Consider the following 12,435-nt stretch of genomic DNA (forward strand, 5'->3'; position numbering starts at 1 on the left):
TTTTTCAACGTTTGATCTCTTGCGCATTCTTCTCATATGAGCACTATTTCGAATAGTCAGTTTTCGTGACCCGTGTAGCGAGCTTTGGGTCAGTGACTCCCAAGCCGATCGACCTTAGGGCACTAGATACAGAGTATCCCTCAGACTTAATTGCTCGAGTCACTAGACCTTCTATTCTAATAGTTTACGTATAGTCTTCCTCTCGTCCTGTGCAATGTCTCTATCTCTTAGGCTTTCTATGCAGTCCATGTAACAAGTTTTCAAACCGGTGGCTCCCAAACCAGCTGGCTTTGGGGCACCAGGTGTAAAACACCCTTCAGATTCTACTTACTCGAACTACAAAGGCCACAGATATCAACTAGACAAGAAGATGATCTCCTTCGTTATCCTTTTCGTTAAGAGACTCAAACATTTCATCTCGTGTCTGAGTTCCACTACTAGGATTCACGAAGACATCAACAACTAAACGTAGCTCTATTCTTTTAAACTCATTTTTCAAACACATATTTCCATTGCTTATTTCTTTCACAAAACATACTGTGCATACTTATACTAAAGTGATTCAAAATTTTCTAACAATCAAATACTATTTTTTCTTTGAATTATCTCATAAACAACTACTCTATTTGACTTAGTTCAGAAAATAAATTTTTTTTTTATGGGGCTTAAAAATTTATAAACTGTTAGATTATGCCAAAAACAATCATATATGCTACAACTTGTTCTCAAATGCCTACTTTGATTACCAGTCCTAAAAAAAAGTTTGAAATTTTTGTGTGCATGCATCTAACCCCCCCCCCCATGCTTGAATGACACTGTCCCTAGTGGCATACAAAATGAATAAAAATGTAATGCAAATGCACACTAAAAGACACTAACAATAATATGGGAGAAATGATAGATACAACCTGATTTGCTCTGAGCTTCTGAAGTTTAATTTCATCTGATCTTTGAATTCTTTGAAAGCTCTGCTCTGTACCTGGTAACTGATACACTAAGTTTTAAATTCATCCTGCATATATCACAACAAAAGTTACCAAATATGAAATAATGAATAAAGAAAATACTGAAATGACAAACAAACTAATGTACATATGATACATCCCTCTGGTTGAATCTTCATGCCTTCGTGAGATGCACTATCTCACACTCACCATCCTGCAGGGCATCTGAAATAAAGGGCTTCAATCTTTGCCCATTTACCTTGAATGTACCTTGGGTCATAGGATCGAATAATGTCACTGCTCCATGGGGAAATACTTCTTTCACAATGTAAGGACCTGTCCATCTCGATCTCAACTTCCCTGGGAATAAATGCAAACGAGAATGATATAACCACACTTTCTGCTCTGGCTCAAACACTTTCCTGACAATATGCTTATCATGAAATGCTTTCGTGCGAGCTTTGTATAATTTGGCATTCTCATACGCATCATTCCTGAGTTCCTCTAATTCTGAGAGCTGCAGTGCTCTCTCTTTGCCAGCCTGGGTGAGGTCAAAATTCAATTTCTTGATAGCCCAATACGCTCTATGCTCTAGCTCGACAGGAAGATGACATGCTTTCCCGAATACAAGGCGATACGGGGACATGCCAATGGGAGTCTTAAATGCAGTTCTATATGCCCAAAGTGCATCATCTAAGCGTTGGGACCAATCCTTGCGGTCCGGACGAACTGTCTTTTCTAAAATTCGCTTAATCTCCCTATTGGACACTTTAACCTGTCCACTAGTCTGCGGATGATATGGAGTGGTGAATCTATGATTGACAGAATATCTTCTCAGCAGAGAAGCTATCTGTACATTCCTAAAATGCTTGCCACCATCGCTAATCATTGCACGTGGCACACCAAAATGACTGAAAATGCTGTGCTTAATGAACTTAAGCACTACTCTGTGATCATTGGTCTTGGTTGCCACAGCCTCGACTCATTTAGACACATAATCAACCGCCACCAGAATGTATAAATTTCTGAATGAAGACGGAAATGGTCCCATGAAATCAATGCCCCAAACATCAAAAATCTCGACTATCAAAATCGAAAGCAAGGGCATCATGTCCCTTTTGGACATGTTTCCAATCTGCTGACATCGAAGACATCGCCTACAGAACTCATGCGCATCCCTGTGGAGTGTGGGCCAATAAAATCCTGACTGCAAAACCTTTGCAGCCGTCTTCCTACTGCTAAAATGCCCTCCACAGGCTAATGAATGGGAAAAATTCAGAATGGACTGGTACTCCTCCTTCGGAACACATCTCCTAATGATCTGGTCTGCACAGTATTTGAACAACTCTGGTTCATCCCAATAATAGTGCCTCACCTGAGATAGGAATCTCTCACGCTCATTCTTGTTCCAATGCTCAGGTATCTGCCTCGAAACCAGAGTTCACAATATCTGTAAACCAGGGTAACTGCGGTGTACTGACTAACATGATCTGCTCGTCGGGGAAAGAATCACTGATCGGCTTCTGATCCTGCGTGGTCTCCACGATCAGTCTGGAAAGATGGTCTGCTACTACATTCTCGCTTCCCTTCTTATCTCTAATCTCGAGATCAAACTCTTGTAGCAGTAGAACCCAACGAATCAATCTCGGTTTGGTGTCTTTCTTATTCAACAGATATTTCAATGCATAATGATCAGAATAGACAACCACCTTCAAACCGAGTAAATAGGACCTGAATTTATCCAATGCAAAAACTACCGCAAGTAGCTCCTTCTCTGTTGTAGTATAATTCATTTGAGCATCAGACAGAGTTCTACTCACATAGTAGATCACATAGGGCTTCCTATCAATGCGTTGTCCTAAAATGGCCCCCATAGCGTAATCAGACGCATCGCACATAATCTCAAATGGAAGAGTCCAATCCAGAGGTCTCAAAATGGGCGCAATAATCAAGGCCTCTTTGAGAATCTCAAAGGCCTTCATACAATCCTCACCGAAAACAAAGGGCTGGTCTTTCTCTAATAAAGTGCAAAGCGGTCGAGAGATTTTACTAAAATCTTTTATGAACCGCCTATAAAAGCCCGCATGCCCTAAAAATGATCGAATCTGCCTCACAGAGGTGGGTGGAGTCAAACGGGAAATGGATTCTACCTTCGCTCTGTCAACCTCAATACCACGCTTGGACACAATGTGTCCGAGCACAATCCCCTCTTGGACCATAAAATGGCTCTTTTCCCAACTCAAGACGAGATTGGTCTCCGCACACCTACTCAGTACTCGAGTAAGTTTTTGGAGGCAATCTTCAAAAGAAGAGCCATATACTGAAAAGTCGTCCATGAAAACTTCCATCACATCATCAATCATGTCCGAGAAGATAGCAAGCATACACCTCTGAAAAGTAGCCGGGGCATTACAGAGTCCGAACGGCATACGTCTAAATGCGAAGGTGCCATAAGGACATGTAAATGTGGTCTTCTCCTGGTCGTCAGGATGGACAACTACTTGATTGTATCCTGAATATCCATCTAGAAAGCAGTAGTAGCTCTGCCCTGCGAGTCTCTCTAAGATCTGATCAATGAATGGCAATGTGAAATGATCTTTCCTAGTTGCCACATTTAGCTTCCGATAATCAATACAGACTCGCCATCCTGTAGTGGTCCTCATCGGAATTCTCTCACCCTTCTCGTTCTCAACCACAGTGAGTCCTGACTTCTTCGGCACAACCTGAATCGGACTGACCCACTGGCTATCAGAAATAGGGTAAATGATTCTGGCATCTAACCACTTCACCACCTCGTTCTTCACCACTTCCTTCATGTTGGGATTTAGCCTTCTCTGCATATCCCTAAATGGCTTGACTTCCTCATCACAATGTATTCTATGCATGCAGAATGAAGGATCAATCCCCTTCAGATCAGCAACTCCCCAGCCAATCGCTGCCTTGTGCTCTTGAAGAATAGCCAGCAATCTCTGCTTCTGCTCCTCAGTGAGCCGGGACGAGATGATCACAGGCAGAGTCTCATTGTCTCCGAGATAAGCATACTTGAGTGAATCCGGTAAGGGTTTCAACTCAAGTTTCGGAGGTGACTCGATCGAGGATTTGGCGGGGGTCTCCGCAAGTGGTGGGAGAGTCTCAATGGCGGCTCCCCAAGGTGGTCTCTCCGACGACACTCTAGACACATCTACACTATCTACACCGCTATTCTTCTCTATATGGTACAAATCTAAAGAATCCTCAATAATGTACAACTCGGGCTGCTCCTCCACTAACTCATATGCAATGTCTACATGAAAGCAGTCCATGTCTCCTACTGGTCCCATCGCGGCATTGAAAATATTCAGCTTGACCTTTCGATTGCCGAATAAGAGATCGATGACTCCGGTTCTACAGTTGATGCACGCATTGGCAGTTGCCAAGAATGGTCTGCCTAAAATAATCGGAGTCTGGTGCTGGCTGTCTACTCCTTCCATATCAAGAATAATGAAATCGATGGGAAAATAAAAGTCATCCACCTTAACTAGCACGTCCTCCAAGACACCTCTCGGTACCTTGATGGAACGATCTGCCAGCTGCAGTGTAATCGGAGTCGATCTCATCTCTCCTAGCCCAAAAGAATCAAAGAAATACCCGGGCAGAATGTTCACGCTTGCTCCAAGATCGAGCAATGCATGTTCTATCCGGATGTTCCCTATAGTACAAGCAATGATAGGGGCTCCAGGGTCCTTGAGCTTTGGTGGTGTCTGATGCTGAAGTACTGAACTCACCTGCTCAGTCAGATGGACCCTGTTAGGAACTCTCTCTCTAGATTTCTGCTTCTGCGTACATAGCTCTTTCAGGAATTTGGCATAAGCCGGCACCTGCTAAATCGCATCGAGCAAAGGTAGGTTGATCTGCACATGCTTGAAGATGTCAAGCATGTCCTGGATCTTCGCACCTTGCTTCCCTCTATATCCAGGAGACTCTAATGCTTTGGGGTAGGGTGGTGGGGGAATATACTATGCTGGCTCCTCCTCTTTGTGAGAAGGCTCACTCCTATCCTTCTTCTTCTCTGAGGATGAAGATAATGATGATGATGAAGATGATGATGGAGATGAGGATGATAATGATGGTTGAGCCGAAGTAGGTGAAACAATGGTCTCTGGCTCCTCTATCCTCTCTCTACTCTCTCGCTCTCTGCTCTCGACGTGATACTCACGTCCACTCCTCAGGGCCATAACAGATTTGGCCTGCTGCTGTGTCTCAGTATGAAACAGGACTCCATTCATCTGGTCCTTGCCCTTCGGGTTCATGACAGCCTGACTCGGTAATGTACCCTCAGGTCTCCTACTGATAGCCTCAGCTAACTGTCCCATTTGCGACTCTAACTTCGCAATGGACTGCGTATGTGAGCTCAATATCTGGCTACACTTATCGAAGGCGTTTTGATTAGAGGTTTTCACCTCTTGGAATGCCTGGAGAAGTCTCTCCTCAAAAGATGTCTGCGGGGCAGACTCCTGCTGCATCGGGGAAGGAACTGAAGAAGAAGAAGACTGAGAATAGCTCGGTCTCTGGAATGGCTGAGTAAAAGATGGCTGCCGAACTGGCTGAGAGGATGTAGGCATCTGCATGGAAGACTGTGGATTCTTCCATGAAAAATTGGGATGGTTACGCCAACCCGGATTATATGTCGATGAAAATGGGTTATTCGGCGATCTGACGTAACCCTGAGCTGCCTGAACTTGTTCTTGAACAAATTCAGGGTACTGAGCTGCCGAAGGGCACTCAGTGATCTCGTGTGCCGGACTGGCACAAAGAATACACACCTGCTGTGTAGTGGATGGTCCTGAGAGAAGCTGGTCCAGCTTCTGAGCAATCATGTCTACCTTGCACTGTAGTGCAGTAGATGGACCAATCTCAAGAACACCAACTTTCTTCTGAATGCTGGGTGTGGTTCTATCAGAATGAGAACTCGAAGCATGGTGGAGGGAATTCTCAGACAATGTATCAAATAACCTCCATGCTTCGTCCTCGCTTTTCAGCATGAATGTCCCTCCACACGAAGAGTCGATCATCTGACGATTCTTGTCAGACAATCCATCATAGAAGCTCTACACCAGTTGCCATTTCGGCACCTGATGATGGGGACATTTCCTGAGGAGATCCTTCATTCTCTCCCAGGTCTCATGAAAGCGCTCACCATCTAGCTTTGAAAAGCTAGTGATGGCTCTACAATATTGGTTCATGCGACCAATGGGAAAGTATTTCCGAAGAAACTCCTGTTGCAACTGATCCCAGGACTCTATTTCTACAGAATCTAAGGACTTTAGCCAATATTTAGCTTTGTCCTTCAATGAAAAGGGGAATAGAGTCAACCTCAAAGCATCATCATCGAAATTCTGTATCTTGACAGTAGAACAGATTTCGAGAAATTCATCTAAATGTCGATAGGGATCCTCGTGACTAAGGCCATAAAAGGATGGAAGCATCTGAATAATGCTGGCCTTAATCTCATAATGTGAAGCTCCTACATCGGGTCTCCGAATGCAGGATGCCTGAACATAGTCTGTGGGAATGAAGTATTCCCGCAGAGGGCGTGAATGAACTGGGGGTGGAGGTGGAGGATCCATGTCAGCCATTGTTGTCGAATTTCGATGAGAATGTAAAATTCTCTCTGGGTTGTCAACAAATGGGTGTAATGGAGTTTCTAAACTTCGTCGCCCCTGCATACACTGGTACTAAGACCAGATGTAAGCAAATGACCTAAATCTAGATCTAAACTAACACAAGTACTAAAACGTAAATAAAACAATTAACAGTACTACGAAACAGATATGCTATCTATCTATGTCAGAATGCTATAACTGAATAAAGAAATAACAATATAAACTATTCTAAAATACTGAAACAAATAAATACAGGAAATCACAAACTAAGTTTTTCTAAAACCCACCTGTCTAATCGCTCCTTGCAGAATGATAATTAAGTGAATCCTAGAAAGAACAGTACGTGAATCCTATATTTACTAACTATGTTAATCCTATATTCACTTACTAATCCTACTAACTAAAAAGAAAACAACTAATTAACTAACTAAAACAAATTAATAAATCAAACTCTAAGAAATATAGTAATTAATTTGCCGTTCCCCGACAACGGCGCCAAAATTTGGTTGAAATTTTGAAATGATCTATTTAAAACAATTATTTTCAATAAAACTTTGGAAAATCGTCAACCAAAAATATAAAACAGACTTTCCACAAAGTGGTAAGTACGGGTCGAATCCTCAGAGAACAGGAATTAATCACGATATGTCTAGAAACTTTGATTTACTAATTACAAATATCAATCTACAATTATAAAGTTAATACAACTACAATTAATCACTAAAATGAAAATGAAAAAAAAAACACTCAGTCTTCTGCTCCACACCAAGGGTATTTCCGTCTTTTCACCAATTAGACAATCTTCGCACTTGGACAATAACCCTGGAAACTAAATATGCTTTTCAACCTAAAAATGCAGAAAAATACAGAGTTAGTATTCTATTCTAACAAAGCAAACAATACTAAAATTAATTCTAATTTTACGAAAATAATAACACAAATGTTACTTATCAAACAAGAATTAAACAAAATACTAAATTAATTCTAAAATTAACCAAATTAATTCTACTAATGCTGTATGATGATTATGCAACTCCTAAAATGCAGAAACTACTGAAAATAGGTCTAAAATGCCGAAACTAAGAAAATTACGAAACTGCCCCTAACTAGTGTAAAATAGATTTCTGACAGGTTATCGGAAAACCACTGTTTGACAAGGCAAACAAAGTCCGATTTTCTAAAAATTTATTCTGTTCTGCAACTGACAGATTAAATAAACTGACAATTTTTACAGAATGGAAAAACAGTATCTGGAACTCCAGATATAAGCGTTTCAAATATGGGAAAAATCAGGATATCGAAAGTCCTGTAATTTGAAATCAAGAAAAAGCGGTTTTCGCAAAACGCTTAAAAATCAGACCAAATCAACTCCGAAAGAGCTGAAATTTGGTCTGCAGTCAAATAATACGCCAATAAAGTGAATAGAATAAAATTTTTTGGAAAACACAGAATGTTTGCACAGAAAATAATGCTGGTGCGACAGGGCAAAAATCAGGTTTTTATTTGAGTGCACTATTCACTTTATGAATCTATTTAAACACTATAAAATGCAAATTATATCTAATATAATCTAAATGACACTGTATAACAGTGTATATGCAGATGAATATTATAATTACACTAAATGAATGACGAACAAAATACGATAAGCAAATTATGACTAAAACTACGTTAACTAGCGATGCAAATGCAACTATGCTACTAAAGGGAATGCAATTCGAACTACTAAGTTAAATACTAACTACTACCAATAAAACAAGCACAAAACACAGCTCACACATACGAAACAAATACAATACACGCACACACGCTTCTACACTATACTAAATCAAATACTTACTAATTAATCTAAAACCAACATAATTAACATCTAAATGAAATTAAACCCACTAAAGAACAAGGATAGGATTAGGATTCACTCGGTTGACTCAAGCTAATCTTGGTTTTGACTTGGGTAGGTTCGGGTTGGTTTGGGTGAAAGAGATAGGCTCGAGCTAAGGTTGACTCAACTAGGACTAATGTTGACTCGGCTAGGCTTGACCTAACTAGTTGGGTTCGGTTTTGAGTTGACTTAGTCAACTAGGTTTGGTTGACTTAAGTGGACTCAGTTTAGCCTTAGCTAAGGTTGGGTTGACTTGGCTAAGGTTGACTCGACCTCGGTTGGTCTATGCTTTGACTTAAGCTAGACTCGGTTTTGACTAGGTTCATGACTCACCTAACCAAGTCAATCTAATTGACTAGGTTAGATTAGGTTCAATAGGTAGGGTCGGGTGATTCAAGTTAAGAGTTGACTTGACTAGACTCAAGTGGGTTCAGGCTAGGGTTAGACTAAAGTAGTAACCTCTTAAATTCCTACAATTAATTCAAAGTTAACGATTTTAATGGAGAGGGTTGGAAAAAGAATGTAATAATTACCAATATTCAAACTTTGAAATGCTTTGGATTCTCAAAAGTCGCCCCATTTAAAGAGGGGGTTACACTCCTTAATTGCCTTTAAAGTTCCTTTTGGAAAAATGAAAAGGCCAATCTAGAAATCCACGATTTTTGCTTTTCAATATGGAATTAAAATGCTTTTAATGCTCTATGGAAATCGTGGAGCCTAGATTGGAATTTTTGTTTAATTCCAAAAACACTTTCCAAAGTTAAGGAGTAACTCCTTCTTTAATGCCCATTCAAAATTCAAATCTTCCTTAAATGCTTCACACGATTTTTTGAAGAATTTCCTCTTTCCAAAAGCTTTTCCCAACTTCAATACATTAATTGACGTCCTTCCTAAAATTCGCCAACCCTAATTTAAGACTCTATAACCAAAGAATTTAAGACTCACCTAGGTAATGAAAAGACCTAATTGAAAAACACGACTTTCTAAACTTAAATGCTGCCCTAATTACCAAAACCTACTTAAATGACCCCTAAAAACGGCTATGAGATAAAACCCTAATACGTTGAACCTAGACACCTTCCTAACTTAACTAATTGTAATTAATAATTTCTAAAAAAAATCGACCAAGAGCTCAAGGGGAGCTCTAATGGCTGCCGCCCCTCCTTGGGGAAGAAGAAGACTAACAAAAATTAAAAAATTAAAAACATAAACTAACAAAAACGATTTTACTAAATAGCCACTATTTTGATAAACTAAATAAAAATATAATAAAAAGAACTTCTAATTGCACAAATGCAAACATGAACCATACTATGCTGGACTTTATTAAAAACACAAAGAAATAAAAATTCGATTTTTGTAAATTTTATTTTTCAATAGATCCAAAACACCACAAACACAAAAATGCTAAAAACGATTCTCTAGACTATTCCTAAAATAATAAAATGACTTAACATGATTTTATGCTGCTGTTAACATGCAAAACATACAGCAAAACACACGACTTACTAACCTAAAAACCCGAATTTAACTAAAATGCAAAGATCGGCTAGAATAAATCTAGCCAATTTTTTTCTTTTTTCCAAATTGAAATCAAAACAAGATGAGCAAAACCCACGAATAAAATGAATTAAAAATGAACTTTTAGAATGGGATTTTCAGAAAAACCACTCAATACACATGCTGGACATAAAAAATCAATACAAAGAAAAATATTTTTGTAAAAATCAAGAATCGGCTAGAATAAGTCTAGCCGATTTTTAGATTTTTGCTTTTCAAGTGAAATCAAAATCACAACTCACCACTCAACGACTAAGATGAATAAAAATGGATTTTTTTTTAAATGGAATTTCAGTAGAACAGACCCAAGAACACCTATGAAAAATTTGAAGAATCGGCTAGATGAAAATCTAGCCGATTTTAATGAAAAGGACGAAAAATCTAAAAAAATTGATTTCAATGAATCAAGCAAACAAATAAACCTAATCTAACGTGCTGGCCTATGCACGAAATCTAATTCTAAGGTTGAATCAAAAAGAAAAATAAGAAACACACAGAAAATAAAAAAAAGAAAACCAACACACAATTCAGTTTTAGCTAGAAGAGAAGGAAGAAGAAGACCTACCTCTTGGAAGATCCGACGACCGGGGGGATGAAGAAGAGCGGACCGTGGCTGAAGATGGACGTCCTACACAGTTCGAGAATGCTGGAATTCCTCAAAAAATGGCACCTTTGCAGCTGCTACACGTTGGAGATCCACCGAAGATGGATTATGCGCCGATTCTCGATCGGAGGGGGTAGAAAGCCGGATGGAGGTAGGGCCGGCTCACCTTGTTGGTGTGTTTCTCACTCCCGCACAAGGTTAATGGTCTCCACCTCTGCTACACCTGCAAAAATACAGAAAAGTGGTGAAACTACAGCAAGGAGAAAGAAAGAAATGGAAGAGACACAAGAGAGATCGAAAATATGCTTGAAAATCAAGCATAGACCGGTCTTCAATGGCCAAAACGTGGAGGAAGATGGAGAGGAAGGAGTTGCTGGAGTAGATTCACTGCAAGGGGCGTCCAAACACAGCCAAAGACCCTAGGGTCCTTAAAAAAAAACTATTTATTGTTTTGACCTTTTTCAGAAAGAGGGTTAAAAAATAAAGTTTTGCTAGGCGCCACTTTCTGGGGGGTTTTCTGCAAAACTTTTTAATTTGGATATGGATAGGCGTGTGGATTGGGTTTTGGGATTTCTAAGGGTTGATCCAAAGTCCAAAGAACCTAATTGGGTCGTATATGGATCCGATTCACCTCAAAATCCGTGCCCAAACACTGAAATAGCCATAACTTTCTCATTTTAACTCCGATTTTTCTGAAATTTGAACCATAACCCCTTACTATCAAAATACATCTAAACATGGGTTTAAAACCTTAAACTTGATACAAAATGCATGAAAAACTTGTTAACATGATGTGCATTTCATGCATCATCACCTTTGATTTAATGACTAGCGAAAGAGCTGAGACCTTTGATTTAATGACCAACGAAAGAGCTGATACTTTTGATTTAATGACCAAAAAAAGTTGGAACTTTTGATTTAGTTGAAATTCCACTAGAGGGGGGGTGAATAATGAAATACGATAAAGATCGATAAAATAAAAATAATCAGGCAATAAGGCACAACACATAAAACACAGAATTTATACTGGTTCGGTCAGTATCCAGACCTACATCTAGTCCCCAAGCAAACCACTTGAGCTTTCCACTATAACATCCGAGTCACCGGATAAATAGTACAACACCCTTTTCCTCAGAGGTCTTCTTCTCTCAACAGAGAAGGGGCACACCCTCTTCCACAGAGGTCTTCTTCTCTCAACAGAGAAGGACAACACCCTCTTTCACAGAGGTCTTCTTCTCTCAACAGAGAAGGGCAACACCCTCTTTCACAGAGGTCTACTTCTTTCAACAAAGAAGGAATACAGTGAATAACAGAGTTACAATACTTCCTATAGAACCTTCAGAATGATATGAATGCACGAATGATGGATTCTCAGAATGTTCTGTTTGTCACTCAGAGGATACTCTTTGTCAAAGAGCTGGACTTGACTTTTTCTCTTTTCTTTCTTTTCTTTTTCTCTTTCTTTTTCAAGGCTCTCTTTTCAAATATCGAATAGGAATTTTTCTCGTTGTAAGCTCACACGTCTATTCCGTTTAGGGGTGGCAATTTCTGACACGACCCGCCAACCTGCCTCTTAGGCGGGTTCGGGTTGGGCTTAAGCCAACCCGTTTAATAAACGGGTCGACCTGCATAACCTGTTTATTAAACAGGTCGGGTTCGGGTTGGGGGTATGCCAACCCGCCAACCCGGCTGACCCGTTTAATAAACGGGTTAGGCGGGTGGGTCAACCCGCCAACCCGCCAACCCGACCCGACAACCCGCCAACCCGGCTGCCCGACCTGTCAACCCGCCAACCCGACCCGT

At 40.1% G+C, this 12,435-nt stretch overlaps 1 non-coding gene across 1 annotated transcript; it reads left to right on the forward strand.

Annotated features, from left to right (window-relative positions):
* Positions 1–6,053: 6,053 nt before the first annotated feature.
* Positions 6,054–6,158, forward strand: LOC149845792 (small nucleolar RNA R71). Its single transcript, XR_016430701.1, has one exon. It is a non-coding gene; the product is annotated as a small nucleolar RNA R71 (small nucleolar RNA).
* The last annotated feature ends 6,277 nt before the right edge of the window (positions 6,159–12,435 follow it).

Source organism: Nuphar pumila, chromosome 2 (assembly GCF_984573655.1).
Source record: "Nuphar pumila chromosome 2, dmNupPumi1.hap1.1, whole genome shotgun sequence".
Lineage (NCBI taxonomy): Eukaryota > Viridiplantae > Streptophyta > Magnoliopsida > Nymphaeales > Nymphaeaceae > Nuphar > Nuphar pumila.